Genomic DNA, 19108 nt, shown 5'->3' with positions numbered 1-19108 from the left:
GGTCATAAACAGGACCAGCCAGACCAGCACCCCCTAGTGGAGGCCACTGGAACTTCATTTTATGTATCTCCAAAGTAATTGTACAACAAGGATAAAACCCCATGAAATAAAACAATTTTTTCAAACCTAATATACTAAGTAGGGGGTTCTTTACTGTCAAAGCGGTAAGGATATGGAACTCTCTTCCACAGTGATGTCAGCTGGAAGAGTCAATCCTTTCAAAAAATACTCTTAGATAGGCATTTTAGCAAACGCAATATAGAGGGCAGAGGTGTAACTAGAACCTTCAGGGCCCCGGTGCAAGAAACCATGAAGGGCCCCTCAGACCCCTGGCTGGGGCCCTTCCCTTCAAGCCTGGGGCTCTTACCACTGATTCTGGGGCCCTTTACTCTCATTGCGGGGCCCTTTTTTAAAGTTCTGCAGTGGGCCCCTTTCCTGCCATCTTGGGGCCTCCCCACGGTGGTGGAATGCCAGAGCCTGGTCGCAAGTGGGACCTTAGTGATCCTGGAAGTTCACCCACTCATGTCAGTAGCTTTTATTTTTTTGGTATTTTCATTGTATTATTTTTTTATCATTTTATTTTATTTTTTTACAGTGTCACTGACTATGACTCTGTCCATTCAGAAAAGGAATGAGCTGGTAAATTACATATTTACTGACCCCTTCCTGGTTCTCTATTGTGATACATCCCCTGCAGCAGCCAGCAGGAGAGGGAAGGGAGCACACAGGGGCCCAGAAGCAGCAGAACACAAGTGAACTGGATAGGAGAAGTGGCGGGGGCAGCATACAGAGGAACCAATCTCATCCATTTTCCTCCTGCAGCTACAGGAGGAAAAAGGAGGACAGTGATTTCTCTACATGCTGCCCCCACCGCCCCTCCTATCCAGGTGTACAGGGGAGCCACACAGGCCCCCTGGAGCATTGGGCCTGGTTGCAATTGCAACCCCTGCAACCCCTGTAGTTACGCCCCTGATACAGGGATATGGGAAATGATATTGACATAAACACACACACATTGAACTGGATGGAATGATGTCTTTATTCAACCTTATTTGCTATGTAACTATGTAAATGATCCACTTGGTTGTATCATTTTACAAAATTATATTTTGTTTTTCCCCCACAGGGACCAAAGGTGTCTAGTCTTGTTTTTCACATTGGCTGCCACCAGAAAATGTAAAACATTAACATACCTAACCTGAATGACGAATCATTCTGACGATCTGAGATTTTAATGTTTTTTTTTTTAAATGAACAAATTGAACATGCTACTTTTTTAATCAATAAAAGGTCTTTATTTTCAGATATTTGTTTTCAAGGAAGTATTAGTATAATTTAAACATTTTAATATTTATTATTATTATTATTATTATACAGGATTTATATAGCGCCAACAGTTTCCCCATCAAAACTGAACCCTCGCACCCCCCTCCAACAGTTTCCCCAAAACTATTTACAAAAGGTGGCCCACTGCTGAGAAGAGTAGGGCTTGCTAACTAAGGAGACCTCTAGTTGCTCTTAAGGTACCTGCACTGCCTATAAATCCAAGAGGTCCTGGGCCTATACTACTCTATTATCTCTGGTGACATCTTGTGACCTGAAAGGGGAACTACACCGGGAACATCAGTCCCCTTAACTTACAATGCTTTTACACCAGGATCAAAATCCTATTTTTTTAAAAAAAATTACAGGATGTTTTAGCTGAGTGCCAGTGAGATCTGATAGTTACAGTCACACTGCAAAAATAAAAATACTTATCTATATGTTAAATGTCTGTGAATTTAGCCTATCCTAAAATGTATGCATACAGTAGTTTGTTAAAACTGCTTTTATTTTTAGGCTTAAAAGTTGAACTATAGAAAAAGTTATTACAGAAAATCTAGCTCAGATTGTTAAGCTATTTATCATGTACATTCTGCTTTCATATGCCCTGTGGTGCCTATTAACTCTACTGGGTTGCTTTACTAAAAGCAAATAGGCTGCTTAGTCACTGAGGTGAAGCTCTGTTGAATTCCATCTTCCAATCCTGTGCTTCTTAAAAATCCTTTTTTTCTTGTAAATGATTGGGTATTTTCACCTCAATTACTAACCTAAGGAAACATTCCCTTGCAAAGTGAAAAGTCTATTTGCCTGTTGATTAGTCAACCCTTATATGTTCAATAGTTATTTAAGTGATTTACTTTGTAATCCTGCACAGGCGGCCCTCTTCTCTACAGGTTTGTCTCTGTAATAGGGTTGCACCAATATCAGGGTTTTTTATCGAGTACCGATGCTTTCGGTCAAGTACCTACTGATACTCAGTACCGATAATTTCCGGTGCGATTTGCGTCAATACAAAAGAAATTGTTGCAAAGCGCACCGCAAAGAATCACATTCAATTTGAACAGGAATACAGTGCAATTCCTGTCCAAATAGCATGCAATTTTCCCTACCACTCCTGTGTGTGTGTGTATAGAAAGGAAGACCGCCGTCTAGTGGGCAGTTTAAAAAATGTTATGTACTGTAAGTTCTATGTGGCCACATGCAAAATAATCTACATAGATGTCCTGGTCCACCTATGATAGCAAATCCGGCCTGCTGGAGGTGCTCACAGGGCTGGAGGAGAAGTTCTGGGACCCCATGAGTATAGGGCAGAAGTAATGTCAGCTTGGGGGAGGACTGCTTCTACAACTCCTCCAGCCCTCTGAGCACTTCCAGCAGCCGTGATTTGCTATCATCGGCGGCCTAGGACACCTATGTAGATTATTTTGCATGTGACCAGACATATACTGCGAGTTCTAAAAATAATGGCAATTTTGTCTTTCTATACACACACACACACAGGAACGGTGGAGGAAATCGCATGCGTTTCGGACAGGAATCGTACCACATTCTTGTTTTAAATTGCATGTCATTCTTTGCGGTGCAATTTGCACCCATTCATTTTGTATTGATGTAAATCGCACCACAAAGTATCGGTGTCGGGAGCATTTGGGCGAGTACAGATACTCGTGCAAATGCTTGCTGTCTGTACCGATACCGGTATCGATGCATCCCTAATGTATAACTCAAATTTTATAAGGTGAACAGTGCATTGCAAATATATGGTACCTACATCCTAAACATCACGTGCAATGCAAAGAAGACAGAAAACAAGACTTTAATGGCACAAAATAGGCTTTGAAGTCCTCCTGAGTCATAAAAAAACAAAAATTGCTGTATAATTAAAGCAGTATCCTACTAAAGACACTTTAAAAGCACTTGCAAAAAAAGAAAAGCAATTGATAGGGTAGTATTGCATCACTTTCCCGCTACCCCGCAGGAGCTGCTTGGAAATTTAGGTTCTCTGTTCTGCGCCTCGACTCCAAAAACATCCTCAGCTCCTCTAACACACCTGGTTGAATGAAAGTTACTGCAAGGACTTATAAGAACACGAGTATACAGTAGATACCCTTAACTTGGCTGTGAATTAGCAGCAGGAAATACAGTATCTCACAAAAGAGTACACCCCTCACATTTTTGTAAATATTTTATTATATCTTTTCTTGTGACAACACTGAAGGAAAAACACCTTGCTACAATGTAAAGTAGTGAGTGTACAGCTTGTATAACTGTGTACATTTTATGTTCCCTCACAATAACTCAAAACACAGCCATTATTGTCTAAACCGATGGCAACAAAAGTGAGTACACCCCTAAGTGAATATTTCCAAATTGGCCCAAAGTGTCAATGATTTGTGTGGCCACCATTATTTTTCAGCACTGCCTTAACCCTCCTGGGCATGGAGTTCACCAGAGCTTCACAGGTTGTCACTGGAGTCTTCTTCCACTCCTCCATGAAGACATCACAGGGCTGGTGGATGTTAGAGACCTTGCTCTCCTCCTTCTTCTGTTTGAGGATGCCCCACAGATGCTCAATAGGGTTTAGGTTTGGAGACATGCTTGGCCAGTCCATCACCTTTACCCTCAGCTTCTTTAGCAAGGCAATGGTCATCTTGGGGGTGTGTTTGGGGTCTTTATCATGTGGGAATACTGCCCTGCTCAGTCTCCAAAGGGAGGGGATCATGCTCTGCTTCAGTATATCACAGTACATGTTGGCATTCATGGTTCCCTCAATGAGTTGTAGCTCCCCAGTGTTGGCAGCACTCATGCAACCCAAGACCATGACACTCCCACCACCATGCTTGACAGTAAGCAAGACACACTTGTCTTTGTACTCCTTACCTTGTTGCCGCCACACACGTTTGAGACTATCTGAACCAAATAAGTTTATCTTGGTCTCATCAGACATGGTTCCAGTAATCCATGTACTTAGTCTGCTTGTCTTCAGCAAACTGTTTTCAGGCTTTCTTGTACATCATCTTTAGAAGAGGCTTCCTTCTGGGATGACAGCCATGCAGACCAATTTGATGCAGTGTGCATTGTGACACCCCCCCCCCCACCCCTTCAACCTCTGCAGCAATGCTGGCAGCACTCATGTCTATTTCCCAAATACAACCTCTGGATATGGCGCTGAGCATGTGTACTCAACTTCTTTGGTCAATCTGAGTGGAACCTGTCCTGTTAAACCGCTGTATGGTCTTGGCCACTGTGCTGCAGCTCAGTTTCAGGGTCTTGGCATTCTTCTTATAGCCTAGGCCATCTTTATGTAGAGCAACAATTCTTTTTTTCAGATCCTTAGAGAGTTCTTTGCCATGAGGTACCATGTTGAACATCCAGTATGAGAGAGTGAGAGCGATAACACCAAATTTAACACACCTGCTCCCCATTCACACCTGAGACCTTGTAACACTAACGAGTCACATGACACTGAGGAGGGAAAATTGCTAATTTTGCCCAATTTGGACATTATCAATTAAGGGTGTACTCACTTTTGTTTCCAGCAGTTTAGACATTAATGGCTGTGTTGAGTTATTTTGAAGGGACAGCAAATTTACACTGTTATTCAAGCTGTACACTCACTGCTTTACATTGTAGAAAAGTGTAATTTCTTCAGTGTTGTCTTCATGCAAAGATATAATAAAATATTTACAAAAATGTGAGATACTGTATGCACAAGACCGTATAGTAGTAAATTAACTCAATGTATTGGTACAGGTTAGAATAAGTGGTGGTTTAAGCATAAATGAACGCACAGATGGTACAGTATAATCCTTATACCAAAGTAACTTAGAATAGAGAACTGTATCACTAGACTGATATTAACCTTGTGAATCAGCAAAGGCAGCAATAAACAGTGCATATAAGCATTAACTGCAATGTGAATAACAACTAGTCTAGAGTGCACTCTAGGAGGATGGTTAAGATATGGGGTCCTGAGAGGAATGGCTAACATATGGGGTCTTGAGAGGTACATCTTAGTATAAGCATTAGGTGCAGGTCCCTGTGTAGCAGCTGTAAAGGGACAGTGTTTAGTCCTAACTCTTCAGCCAGCTATCTTTGGGGCCCAGGTTTTACCATTGGTGCACCTTATATTATACTCAGTCAAGTCTGCAGGCAGCAGTAGGGCTACTAGATGGCTGTATGGTCAGTTCCTAAAAGGCTTAGTCTCTCTAGCAGCAGATAGTAAATCCCCACAGCAGCAGTTCACCATCCTGTCACAAAAAATGATTATTTCACTCTCTTCTGTGCACCCCTCTGTCTATTGTCACCCCCCAAATGCAACACTTCTGAACCTGCTCAGGCCACCGATATGCAGCAGTGGTGGTGCACAATGGACATCGATGTGCACTCTGCATGCTCCTTCATGGCAAGAGAAAGCTGTGTCCTGTACAGCCTGAGAAAATGCAGCTCTTTCCCCTGCTACAGGCAATTTTCCCCCAGGAAATGCAGTTCAAAATCTCTTGATTACAGTAGAGTCTCCTCCTTTGGAATACAGTTCCCACAGTGCAATGCTACCTGAGTTTGTCTATTGAACTCTTTCTGCTCTGTTGTTTCTGGCGAAGTCTCTTCTTGCTGAGCCAGATGGAATTCTGGACAATTCCATGAATGATCCTGCCTTAAACCTTGTTTGTCTTGAACCTTAAACCTTTTGCTCCCCCCCATGAACTTCCAATTTAGGCCATGCTATTGTGCTCCCTCCAGTCAATTTCTCACTCATTAGTCCTGCTGCCATCCGTATCTTTGCTATCACTCATTGCTAACCCTTGGCTTGTTCCTTGACTACGCTTTCGCTTGATCCCACCCTGCAACCAGTCATTACCGACCTTTGCCTTGTTTTCTGACTATGCTTCTGCTTATCCCTGTCTGCTATATCGGCTACAGGACCGCGGCTTGCTTATTTTATAGTTGGGAGAGCCTGAGGGCTGAACTAACACACAGCAAAAACCCATCTTCACCATCAGGTGCTCTGGTGAACACCAGTTAGTACTTAGACTCCACACCTCAGATGAGCCAGTGTCTTCTGCCAGAGTGATCTGCTTCTATACTTATCCAACTGGTCAGAGGGTGCCTTGCTACTGCTATAGCCTCTGGTCACCGAGCCTGAATCCAGATCATTAAACCCTCCTCTCATTTGAAATGGCTGTTAACCAGTTCAGCATTACCAGGCAGAAGCTACAGAGAGTAACTTCAGCCAGTGTTTCTCTCACTCTACATTCATAGCCAGGCACCTGGCTACATGCACTATTAATGACTACAACAGGACCCAACAACAATAATCGGCCCAGATCTATAAACAACAGAAAGTAACCATATTGTCCCAAAGGCTTGAATGTGACAAGTTAAATGCCAGAAATATAAAGAACATCGCCCACTTTCCCCACATAAATTATCTGTATCAGCAAAAATAAGCATAAACAGATATATCAGACAGATTCAGCCCTTGTATTTTAATAGGCATTATGCTTCCTAAACGTCAAACAAATTCTCAGAAAGGAGACCTGGGATATTAACCCCTTCCAGCTTTCCTATCCAGGGTGGATGTCATATGATGTCCTCCCAGGCATGCAGCGGCATGATCTGTGGCCACTCTGCCAACTAGACACAGCAGAACTGAGCAATTGGTACCAGGATGCTGTGATCATCCAAGGTACCATGTGATCTCAGTGACCAATTACAACTATGGCATGCTCACCAAGTAAATAATTGTCATGAATGGCCGCCATTCATGATACATTATTTACTATTGTGATACTGTAAATAAACACAATGAACACATGGTGTACAGGGTCAATTACAGAAGCCCCTGTACCATGTGATAGCTATGATCAATCACAGCATCACATTAGTAAACAAGAGTCATGAATGAAGCTATTCATGACAGGGAAAATGATTGCTGTTACAGTGATTAATCACTGTAACAAGCAATCACAGTTTAAAAAAAAAACTCAGATCACCTTCCCAGAGTAGTACAGTGTCCCTATGGTGACACCGCGCCACTCTGGTTACAGTCTGTAAAAAAGAAATGTAAGAAAATGAAAATAATTTTTTTTTACATACAGTATGTTCACCAGTCCCTAATCGCACCACCCACTCAGTGTCCCTAATTACCACTGCACCAGTTGCAGTGTCCCTGATCACTGCCACAGCAGTTAGGCCCCTTTCACAAGGCCAGGTTGGTGCTGCCACCAGATTCCTGTAGCAAGAATCTGCAGATGACCAGACTATGTCGGGCTGACAGTGGCCGCCGCTGTTCGCATGTAGCTGCACACAGAGCAGTTAACTGTAGATAGGGGCATATGTCTGATACTGGATCCAGTCAGCTGTGTCCAGGTGCGGACATCTGTCCCAAACTGCAGCTAATCTCCCTGTGTGCAGCTACCAACCTAGCCATATGAAAGGGGCCTTAGAGTGTCCCTAATCACTGCTACATCATTTACAAATCCCTGATAACCGTCATGCCAGTTACAGTGTCTCTGATCACCGCCACATCAGGTAAACTGTCCCTGATCACCTCCACAGCAGTCACAGTGTCCCCCAAGGACTTGTTCACATGTGCGATGCTCTCAGCAGAGTGGTTCATATTCAGATCACTCTCAGCCATTCCCTGTGGACAACTGCACTCCTGGAACCACAGAAACTTTTTGTTCTTCCTCTCTTTAGCCTCCTGTACTTCCTAGCCAGTGAACATGGCATTGCAGGGGTAAGCCATGTACCAGTAGGCTAGGCTTGCTTGGTTTATAGGAACAGTACTGCTATAGGTGATGCTACACTAAGCTATATTCCCTGACCACTTGAATACAGGTGACCATTCAAGTATATTGGTGTTTACACAATTGGTTGATTTGATTTGTTTCACAAGATACAATGGTGTCTGTTTATGAAACAGACAAAAAGCGTGATCCTCAGGTGTACCGGTTTATGTAACTGAGACGAGGAGCAGAGAAAATGTTCTCCGTTTCTCATCACAGCACACAACCATTCTATCACAAACAGCCAGTTTATGAAAGTGAGATCTGAAGATCTCACTGGCCATTACAGTGAAATATCTCCCTCCCAGATTTCCCAGCTCAGAGGTGAATAATCTGGGAGAGAAGCTGGTGTGATGAGAGGAAGAAGACTTCTTTCTTCCTACATATCACACCAGTGGGTTAGAAATGAATATAAGCAAAAAATGAAGGTAACAAATGTCCCCCAACCCCAGCGCTTATGTGGCAAAGGATTCCTATAACTCAAATGTTTTGCAGTTGGTGCTGCTGCAATAAAATCACATAACCTTAAAACATTAATACATTTAAATTAATATAAAACCAATCAAAATGTTTAGCAGCGCTCCTTAATGTTAACTGGATAACACCACGTGTCTTTGCAAACAGCGAATACTGAACAGAGATCATCAATCCATCTCATAATGATTTTCTCTAAATGATCCAATCAATAAAAGTGCCTTCACCACACCGCGTGTACTCCACTTCCCAACATATAATGCACTCACCAGAACACTGGTTAATAAAGCCTCATATCAGTCACTCCTCATAAGGAATCAGGAGTTTGCAGAACTGCAGTGGGGATCTAGTCTTAAATAGATATTCCACCATTGGATATAAGTAGGCCCAGAGCAAAGAAACTCAAAATAATATGGAAAAGAAAAGAGGGGGCTACATAGCGTAATATTTGAGGAAGTCGCAATGACGAAACGCATCTGGGCATGACCAAACGACACCCATGCCGCCGGGATCGCCGATCTCTTATCGAGGACAGGTGAAGGAGACTGAGCTGAACGAGCAGGTCGCATTTCTTTGTTCGTTGAGACATTGGGTCTTTGACATGCTGTGATGTTTTTTATCCATTGTGGGTTAATTTTTTGAAGGGGGGTTTTGTTAAATAAACTTTGTTTGACAATATTATGCTATGTAGCCCCCTCTTTTATTTTCCATATTATTTTGAGTTTCTTTGCTCTGGGCCTACTTAAATCCAATGGTGGAATATCTATTTAAGACGAGATCCCCACTGCAGTTCTGCAATCTCCTGATTATTCCTTATGAGGAGTGACTGATATGAGGCTTCATTAACCAGTGTTCTGGTGAGCGCATTATATATTGGGAAGTGGAGCACACACGGTGTGGTGAAGGCACTTTCATTGATTGGATCATTAGGAGAAAATCATTATGAGATGGATTGATGAACTCTGTTCAGTACTCACTGTTTGCAAAGACACGTGGTGTTATCCAGTTAACATTAAAGAGCGCTGCTAAACGTTTTGATTGATTTTATACTAATTGAAATTTATTTTTGTTTTAGAGTTAAAAATGTATATAAATAATATACTGTATATACACTCACCGGCCACTTTATTAGGTACACCTGCTCAATTGCTTGGTAACACAAATTGCTAATCAGCCAATCACATGGCAGCAACTCAATGCATTTTGGCATCTAGACCTGGTGAAGATGACTTGCTGAACTCAAACTGAGCCTCAGAATGGGGAAGAAATGGGATTTAGGTGACTTTGAACATTGCATGGTTGTTGGTGCCAGACAGCCTGGTCTGAGTATTTAAAAAAAATGCTTATCTACTGGGATTTTCATGCGCAACCATCTCTAGGGCTTACAGAGATGGTCCAAAAAAGAGAAAATATCCAGTGAGCGGTAGTTCTGTGGACAAAAATGCCTTGTTGATGTCAGAGGTCCAAGGAGCATGGGCAGACTGGTTTGAGAGGATAGAAAGGCAACAGTAACTCAAAAACCACTAGTTATAACCAAGGTATGTAGAATACCATCTCTGAATGCACAACACATCTAACCTTGAAGTAGATGGGCTACAGAAGCAGAAGACCAGACCGAGTGCCACTGCTGTCATCTAAGAACAGGAAACTGAGGCTACAATTCGCAAAGGCTCACAATAAAATTTGACAATAGAAGATTTGAAAAACGTTGGCTGGTCTGATGAGTCTCAATTTCAGCTGCGATATTTAGATAGTAGGGTCAGAATTTGGTGTAAACAACATGAAAGCATGGATCCATTGTGCCTTGCATCAATGGTTCAGGCTGGTGGTGTTGGTGTAATGGTGTTGTTGATGACCATATCCATCCCTTTATGACTACCCATATTCTGAAATCTACTTCCATCAGGATAATGCACCGTGTCACAAAGCTCAAATCATCCCAAACTGGTTTCTTAAGCCTCGTACACACGCATCGATAGTTGGACGTGAATTTTCGGCCAATGTCCGATCGCCGATTTTCGGCTTGTGAGTATGATGCTTTCGACAACCGACTTTTCGGCCGAACAAAATCTGGTGTGCAGGCTATAAAATTTTTGTTGGCCGTCAATTGAACGGCCGATTTTCCGTCAGTCAGTACAGATTACGGCAGACAAAAATCTGATGAGCAAGACTGGGCATGCTCAGAGAAGAAAAAACACACGGAAAGTAAACCAGCACATGACATCACTTCTGAAATTGATTTTTGTTGGCCGAGAAAATTTGTGTGCAGTCTAGAGCACCAACCAACACAACAACACTGACTATCTAGCAAGGGTCTATGAGGCAATCCAGCAATATTCTAGCAATCTGAAAAGTCAAACCATTCATCTTCATACATTTCCTGGGAGATGTTGCTGACAAATATTACTGTCCAATCTGAAGCCATCCAAACCATTCTCTCAGCGTCTCCCAAGTATCTGTCCCTCACTCCCAGTGATGGTGAACACCGTCACAGTATTTATGCCACAAAGAATTAAGGCAGTTCTGAAGGAAAAAGAGGGTCTAACCCGGTACTAGCAAGGTGTCCCTAATAAAGTGGCTAGTGAGTGTATATAATTATATATATATATATATATATATATATATATATATATATATATATATATACACAGTGGGGATCAAAAGTTTGGGTACCCCAGGTAAATATTTGTATTAATGTGCATAAAGAAGCCAAGGAAAGATGGAAAAATCTCCAAAAGGCATCAAATTACAGATTAGACATTCTTATAATATGTCAACAAAAGTTAGATTTTATTTCCATCATTGACACTTTCAAAATTACAGAAAATAAAAAATGGTGTCTGCAAAAGTTTGGACACCCTGCATAATTTATAGCATGCACTGTCCCCTTTGCAAGGCTGAGACCTGCCAGTGTCATGGATTGTTCTCAATCATCCTCTGGGAAGACCAGGTGATGTCAATCTCAAAGGTTTTAAATGCCCAGACTCATCTGACCTTGTCCCAACAATCAGCACCATGGGATCTTCTAAGCAGTTGTCTAAAAAACTGAAACTGAAAAGAGTTGACGCTCACAAAGCTGGAGAAGTCTATAAGAAGATAGCAAAGCTTTTTCAGATGTCAATATCCTCTGTTCGGAATGTAATTAGAAATGGCAGTCATCAGGAACAGTGGAAGTTAAAGCAAGATCTGGAAGACCAAGAAAAAAATCAGACAGTACAGCTCGCAGGATTGTGAGAAAAACAATTCAAAACCCACGTTTGACTGCACGATCTCTCCAGAAAGATCTGGCAGACACTGGAGTTGTGGTACACTATTCCACTATAAAGAGATACTTGTACAAATATGATCTTCATGGAAGAGTCATCAGAAGAAAACCTCTTCTACGTCTTACGTCTTCACCACAAAAATCAGCGTTTGAACTTTGCAAATGAACATATAGACAAGCCTGATGCATTTTGGAAACAAGTTCTGTGGACCGGTGAGGTTAAAATTGAACTTTTTGGCCGGAATGAGCAAAGGTACGTTTGGAGAAGAAGGGGCACAGAATTGAATGAAAAGAACCTCTGTCCAACTGTTAAGCATGGGGGTGGATCAATCATGCTTTGGGGTTGTATTGGGGGTTATAAAATGGATTCAATAACATTTCTGAAAATTTTGGATGGTAACTTGATGTCATCTGTGAAACAGCTGAAGTTAAACAGAGGATGGCTTCTACAAATGGATAATGATCCTAAACACACCTCGAAATTCACGGGGGATTACATCAAGAGGCGTAAACTAAAGGTTTTGCCGTGGCCTTCACAATCTCCTGACCTCAACATAATTGAAAATCTATGGATACACCTTAAAAGAGCAGTGCGTGACAGACAGCCCAGAAATCTCAAAGAACTGGAAGACTTTTGTAAGGAAGAATGGGCAAAGATACCTCAAACAAGAATTGAAAGACTCTTGGCTGGCTACAAAAAGCGTTTACAAGCTGTGATACTTACCAAAGGGGGCAGTACAAGATCCCCACTGTATATATATATATATATATATATATATATATATATATATATATATATACATACATACACACCAATACAGTGATCAGTGCTAAATAATATGCACTGTTACTGTATAAATTACACTGGCAGGGAATGGGTTAATACTAGGGGTGATCAAGGGGTAGAGTGTGAGCCTAAATTGTACTTTCTAACAGGGGAAGACACTGACAGGGGACGGCTCTGTGACAGGCACACAGAGATCGGTGTTTTAGCTTAGCTGAGACACACGATCTAATTGTGCCTGTCTGACAAGAGAGCCGCCTGCCCGTGTATCTAATCACAGCGGGAGAGCGGCTCAGGGGGCGTGTACGCACCGCCCAGACTGCGTGCACATAATCACGTAGATCTACGTGATTATGCGCAGCCGAGCCGACCCTGCCGCAGTAAATCTACGTGGGGCGGTCAGCAAGTGATTAAAGCAAATTATTTTTAGTTTTTAGTGGAGAGGGATTAGAACTCTTGTCAGGTTTTATTGCTGTCTGTGCCCTTGAGAGATTCACCCTCTGTTTACAATTATCATTGAAGAGGAAAGTAAAAGAAAATCCCAAATTTTGGATTGACATCAGAACATGAATGGAGGGGAAATCTTCCAATGGGGACACTAGTTCTGGTGACCCTTGTGACACCCCAGGTTTCCTTCACTTTGGAGGGATTTCCTCTCACTTCCTGTTTTGGCTATGGGACAGGCAGTGAAATAAAAATAGCTGAAATAACACACAGATTGCAAAAAAAAAAAACTGTCAGGAGTTATAACCCTCCCTTACACCAACATGAAAAAAAAGTGTTGCCTTTTGTTAAAAAGCATGAGTGAACTATACACTTGGGGATATTGTACTGTGCATACCTCAATCTTTGTGCAAGTGCCCAGAATTTAAGTAGCAGCCAACGTATGAGACTCCATTTACTGCTGCTTGAAATAAAGATTTCAATGATAAATACTTTTTTAGATCTCTTTTTCATATGTCAGGGGTTTTGGAAGGGATTTTTGCTAATGTAATGTAGCACTACTCCCTTGGGAGCTGCTTATTACGGGTTCCCCTGGGCTACCATTAGCAACAGCATGACAGTTCAACATTTTCCCAAGTGTTTTTAGCTCAGTCAGGAAACAGTCCAGTATCTTTGTTTTTTTGTGTTTTTATTGAGAACTTGGTTGGGAGAAGGGAATGAGTGGGATACTCCAACTTGTATAACTATGCACAATTAGCTGGGACGTCTGATTAATGCTGAGCAATGCTGAGTAACACTGAGTAGCACTGTATAACGCTAGTCACGGCTAGGCCGCTGCTTCACCTTGTCATAAATAGTGAAATAGAATTGAGTGAACTTCCTGAGGTAAACTGTACTGTCCTGCAGAACAATCTTCAGGGCCCTTCCTGGCAACCCATTTGTTCCTATTCTTCAGGGTCAACTACACAGCACCCCCTTTACTGTTAAACTTCCTGTGTGAGCTAGCTCCTTGATCTCCTGACTTCTCTGGAGTGGTCCCCTCTCCTAGGCAGACCCTGTGGCAAATCCCTGAGTACTCACGACACTGTTTTTCCTGAGAGACTCTGCCACCAGCTCCACTGTCAGCACACTGGATCCTCTGCAGCTCAGCTCCACACCTGGTTCACTAGGCCGACTGCCGTAACAACTTTCCTCACACCTGTAGGAGGAGAGACCAGCTGTCTGCCTCCTCCTGGGACTCTGCTTCCCACCAAAGACACCCTGTCACATGTTCCCTCCGTATTTATGGTCAATCCCAGGATGCAGTGCAGGAATGCCCTCCAACTGGGACTGCCATGAAACACGATGTGCCACTGGCTGGGTTTCCTCCACTGTCCAACAAGCTCCCTCATTGGATACAGAGGGGACACTCCCTCAGACCCAGTGAATCACACCTGGAAACATGTGGCAGACAAACTAATAGATTATGCTCCTCTGATAAGCAGCAGGAGCAACAGATGCTTTTACTTAGCACCTAACTAGGAGGGTGCTACATCAATGATATGGGTTAATGCTCTTAGTGCTTAGTATCATCATTGCATTTTTTATTGCCCTATTGAATTAGATGTGTGTGGATTGTGCTCCTTGCACGGCTTAGAATCGTTAGGCATATTTTGAAATTACATTTTGCTAATTCATTTCTTTTGTTTACTGCATTTGCCTCCCTATACCCACTTCTACTCTAATATGCACTTTGATAAGCTTGATTTTAATGTTAGAGGGAAGAAAACATTTTCTGCACAGCAATAAAATTATATAATGTGAATTAAAATACTCCAATTTAGATCAGCACTTTACATGATTGTAATGTCACCAGCTGCATACTTGTTTTGAAGATCTGATATGTTTCATTGACATGCCTGAAATGCCTTACTTGATGCTTAGCAGGATGTCTTCTGCAACCTAGAACACTGTGTCTTTTGGGTTCACTGTGTTCAACTTGTATATACAGTATTGCATGACTAATTTATGAATTCAAATGATGAGGCCAATGAATAATACCCAGTTCATGAATGAAGTGTCAGCTATTATAAGTTGGCAAACAGATAATGTTAATTGTAATACGACCAGTTCAAATGAAAAGAATTTAACCTAATATTTTCCGTATTGTAATAGAGAGAAGTGTACCTTGTTGCTAACTGCTAATAAGTACTGGCAAGCCTCAAGATTTTCATATTTTGTGGAATAATGTGCTCACAACAGTTTTGTCTTCCAGTGTCAATTATTATTTTAGGTGTATACAGTTTTTAAGCTAACTGTTACAGCTTTTTTAATATAAAGTTGCCTTTCCAATTTGCCCCTTTCTGCTAGTTTTAAAGAGGAAGTAAACCGGTTTAAAAAATGTGAAAAAAAAAAACCTGTAAAGACAAAGGCATAATGAGCTAGTATGCATCACATACTAGCTCATTATGAAGTACTTACCTAAAAACGAAGCCCCCGCAGTGCCGAAAGGACGGCCGACATGTCCGGCCGTCCTGCTTCCTGGATCTCATCCTCCGGCCATCTGATTGGCCGGGGGCGTGATTACATCACTCACGCGCATGCGCGCGGGAGCCGCCGTTCACAGCACTGGGATCTGAAGGAACGGCACTGGTGGCCGTTCCTTCAGAGCGCATGCGCCGATGACGTCATCGGCTGCATGCACTGTAAATATCTCCTAAACGGTGCAAGTTTAGGAGATATTTATAGCACCTATAGGTAAGCCTTAATGTAGGCTTACCTATAGGTAAATGTAAACAAAAGGGGTTTACAACCTCTTTAAATCAGAGTGCCTGCCATTGTTGCTTTGTTGGATTTGATGCAGAAACACAATAGGGGTCTTCGGTTGCATCAAGTGATGCTGGGCTTTGGGTTTGTTGCATTCATTTTTAGGAGGAAAGCATGCTCTCAGTTTACTGTATGCATTGATATATATATTCAATGTATACATTTCTATATATGCCTCATACATGGGAACTTAAATAGTTTTCAGTTAGGGAAAACATTGTACAGAGATGCCTTGAGATGGTATTGTGGTAAATGTATGGAACATAAAACCCTGTTTTTAACCTGAGATCTTCAGTAGAAGGTTTTTGCAGGTCATAATTCCATGACAAATTTGAAAATGAAGGATTTATTTCTTGTTTTTATATGTACAGTTGACCACAAGAGCATAAAGAAATGATTTGGGTGGCTTTCAGTCTTTTTGTTTCCCACCACATCATAAAATATTAAAACAGTCTAATTAGGTTTTTTCCTCTATTTTTCTTCTGTTTCTCTATTACTATTCCTGCTCTCTGAATGCCCCACTCAGTTTTACTCTCCTACCCTGCCCCTGCTTTCCTTCTTTCTCCTCACTTGGCTTTACTGTGCTTCCCCATTCCCTGTTCTCCTCCTTTACCTCATTTGGCTGTACTGTGCCCACCATCCCCTGCTTTTCCCCCACTTGGCTGTATTGTGCCCTCATCCTCTGCTCTCCTGCTTTCTCCTTACTTGGCTCTACTCAGCTCCCTCTAACGCTTTGCTTTCCTACTTCCTCCCAATCTGGCTCTGCTGTGCTTTCAGTCCCCCTGCTTATTGCTTTCTCTTTACTTGGCTGTACTGTGCCACACTATCCTCTGCTCTCCTTCTACCTCCTCACCTGGTTGAACTTGACTCTGTCTTCATTCCCTGCTCTCCTTTCTCTTTAAGTGGCTACTATACCCCTTACCCCACCCTCTCTTATTCTTTTCCCTCACTTGGCTTTACTGTGCCCCCATCCCCTGCTCATTTCCTTCTTACTTTTCTGTACTCAGCTCCTTACCCTTATACATTAATTGTCTTCCTTTTCACTTGGCTGTACTGTGCTCTCCATCCCCTGCTCTAATGCTTTCTCTTTATCTGGCTTTCCTATGCCCCACCATCCTCTGCTCTCCTCTCCTCCTTACCTGGATGAACTCTTTTGCCCATTCCCTTCTCACCTCATTCCTAAGCATTCTTTTACTTGGCTGTACTGTGCTACCTTTCCCTACTCTCCTCCTTTTTCAGTACTTGGTTACCATACCTTTGTAACATAAATGTAAGAGTAGGGTAGCTTTGCCTTAGCGAGATATGAAGTGATCTGTAGAAATAGTATAATTGTAGATGTAGTGTCATTTTGGGTTATTAAGAATTGTACTATTCAGTACTCAGTCATACACATGTGTCCTTTTATTAGCATTTGTAAAGGACAGGGCCATTCTCTAGGATAGAGGCGACACCTAGATGCCAATAAAAGTCTCCCATACAAGTAAACAAAAATTGTCACCTTCCTGGAGCCTCAAAGACGAAATTGTCACCTTCCTGAAGCCTCAAAGGAAACTGCTAGTCATCTTGGCTACGAGGATCCGCAGGGGACAGATGAGAGGCTCCAAACAGTCTGCAAGCTTTGATTGGTATCATCAGATCTAAGGAATGTATTTTATTTCTCATAAAAGCTAAAATATTAGTGGCAGAGAGATGAAAATAATTGCTTCTTATGGCTCAAGTGTTGGGCTACAAGTACATGTAAATCTGTAATTGTAGCATGTGTAGAATCCTAGCGAAATGCACAAAACCGTTATATGACGCCTGATTGCGGCAGGCAGGCAGTGTTTGGTACTGTCGCGATCAGACCGATGCACTGGTGTCAGAATTCCTATCCCTGACTCGGCGGTCAGCGCCGTTCTGGGTCAATTCGACTCTGGTCAGTTCAGAACACGAAACCTCCTGTGGGATGGGACAGGGACAACCCCCTGGGGTTGATTGGCCAAGGGCTAAAGTCCAGCCCACATCCATATTCCAATAAATTGGGGAACCTGAGAGATGAACATTGTTCTTCCATGAAGCCAGTTCTAAACTGGGGAGTCCCCACACGGTTTCTGGTATGCTTCTACCAAGGGATAAGCTGTTTCACTCCTTTTTATTTTCATAGCAAATTGCCAATTGTGTGTCTTTTTATCTTTTTTGTATTTTTTGTAACTCCTTTTGCTTTGTATATATTTCTTATGCACTGCCCACTTTCGGGATATTAAATTATAAAATTCATAAGTGACTTCTGTGTACTAAGCTAGGACTCAAATCTCTGGATAAATTGTTGCATTTTAGTGCCTAATTGCTTGGTCTAAGCTACATGCCAATCTGTATGAAATTGCACTGTGTGTTGGCAGATTGCATGCAGATTGTAAACCAGATGGAGATCTGAGTGTGTCTGGTGGCCCAGCAGACCAGTCTGCGGACAAACTGTTGGGTGGTGGCGGCTATCGTTTGTGGTGTATGGGGACAGTGGGAAGAGTGATTAACACCGGGGTTCTAGCTTGTAGGATAGCTGGAGGAATCCTAGTAGTGTGTAACAATTGCTAGACTGCTCCCCAACCCTTACAGTGCACCAGATTGTATGTAAGATTTGTATCTGCCTGTGTGTGGTCAGCCAGCTGGATTGGAGTGGAGTTTCCCTCTAGTGGTGACCACTGACTATATTCTGCCACCCACCTGACTATATTCTGCCAACCACCCTCAATCTTCTTTCTTACTTGGCTAAACTATACCCCCCCCCCCATTACACGTTTTTCACCTCCCCACCTCCTTCCTTAAATATTAGAGATGGGCCAAACGACCCCCTGTTCGGTCCGTGACAGAACTTTTGAACATTGCAAAAGTTTGATCCAGTTGAAGTCTATTCGACCTGAACTGGAAAAATCAGAAGTGCTTATATGCAAGTTTTTGAGCATACAAAGGGTATGGGGGGTTGGCACAACTGTACCGCGTATTGAACCTGCTGCAGCAAAACTGGAATATATAAAGAAAAAAACATGGCGATGGCATGGCGATTGATTTTCCCTGCAAGCTTTCTTTGTTTTGTAAACAATGGATTGTGGAGCCAGTCTGTATAATGAGGCCACACTTTAGTGCACTCAGAAAAAGATTCAAGATTTTTTGGATACATTTTGGTGTCGCTTTGGCAGACTTTGGATGGAAATTTTTGCACCACAGTGAGCAAGCCTTATGTGAAGAAGC

The sequence above is a fragment of the Pelophylax lessonae genome (genome assembly GCF_965119305.1).
Source record: "Pelophylax lessonae genome assembly, chromosome: 5".
Classification (NCBI taxonomy): Eukaryota; Metazoa; Chordata; class Amphibia; order Anura; family Ranidae; genus Pelophylax; species Pelophylax lessonae.
The sequence above is the reverse complement of the archived record's forward strand: the minus strand, read 5'-3'. Positions refer to the sequence as shown.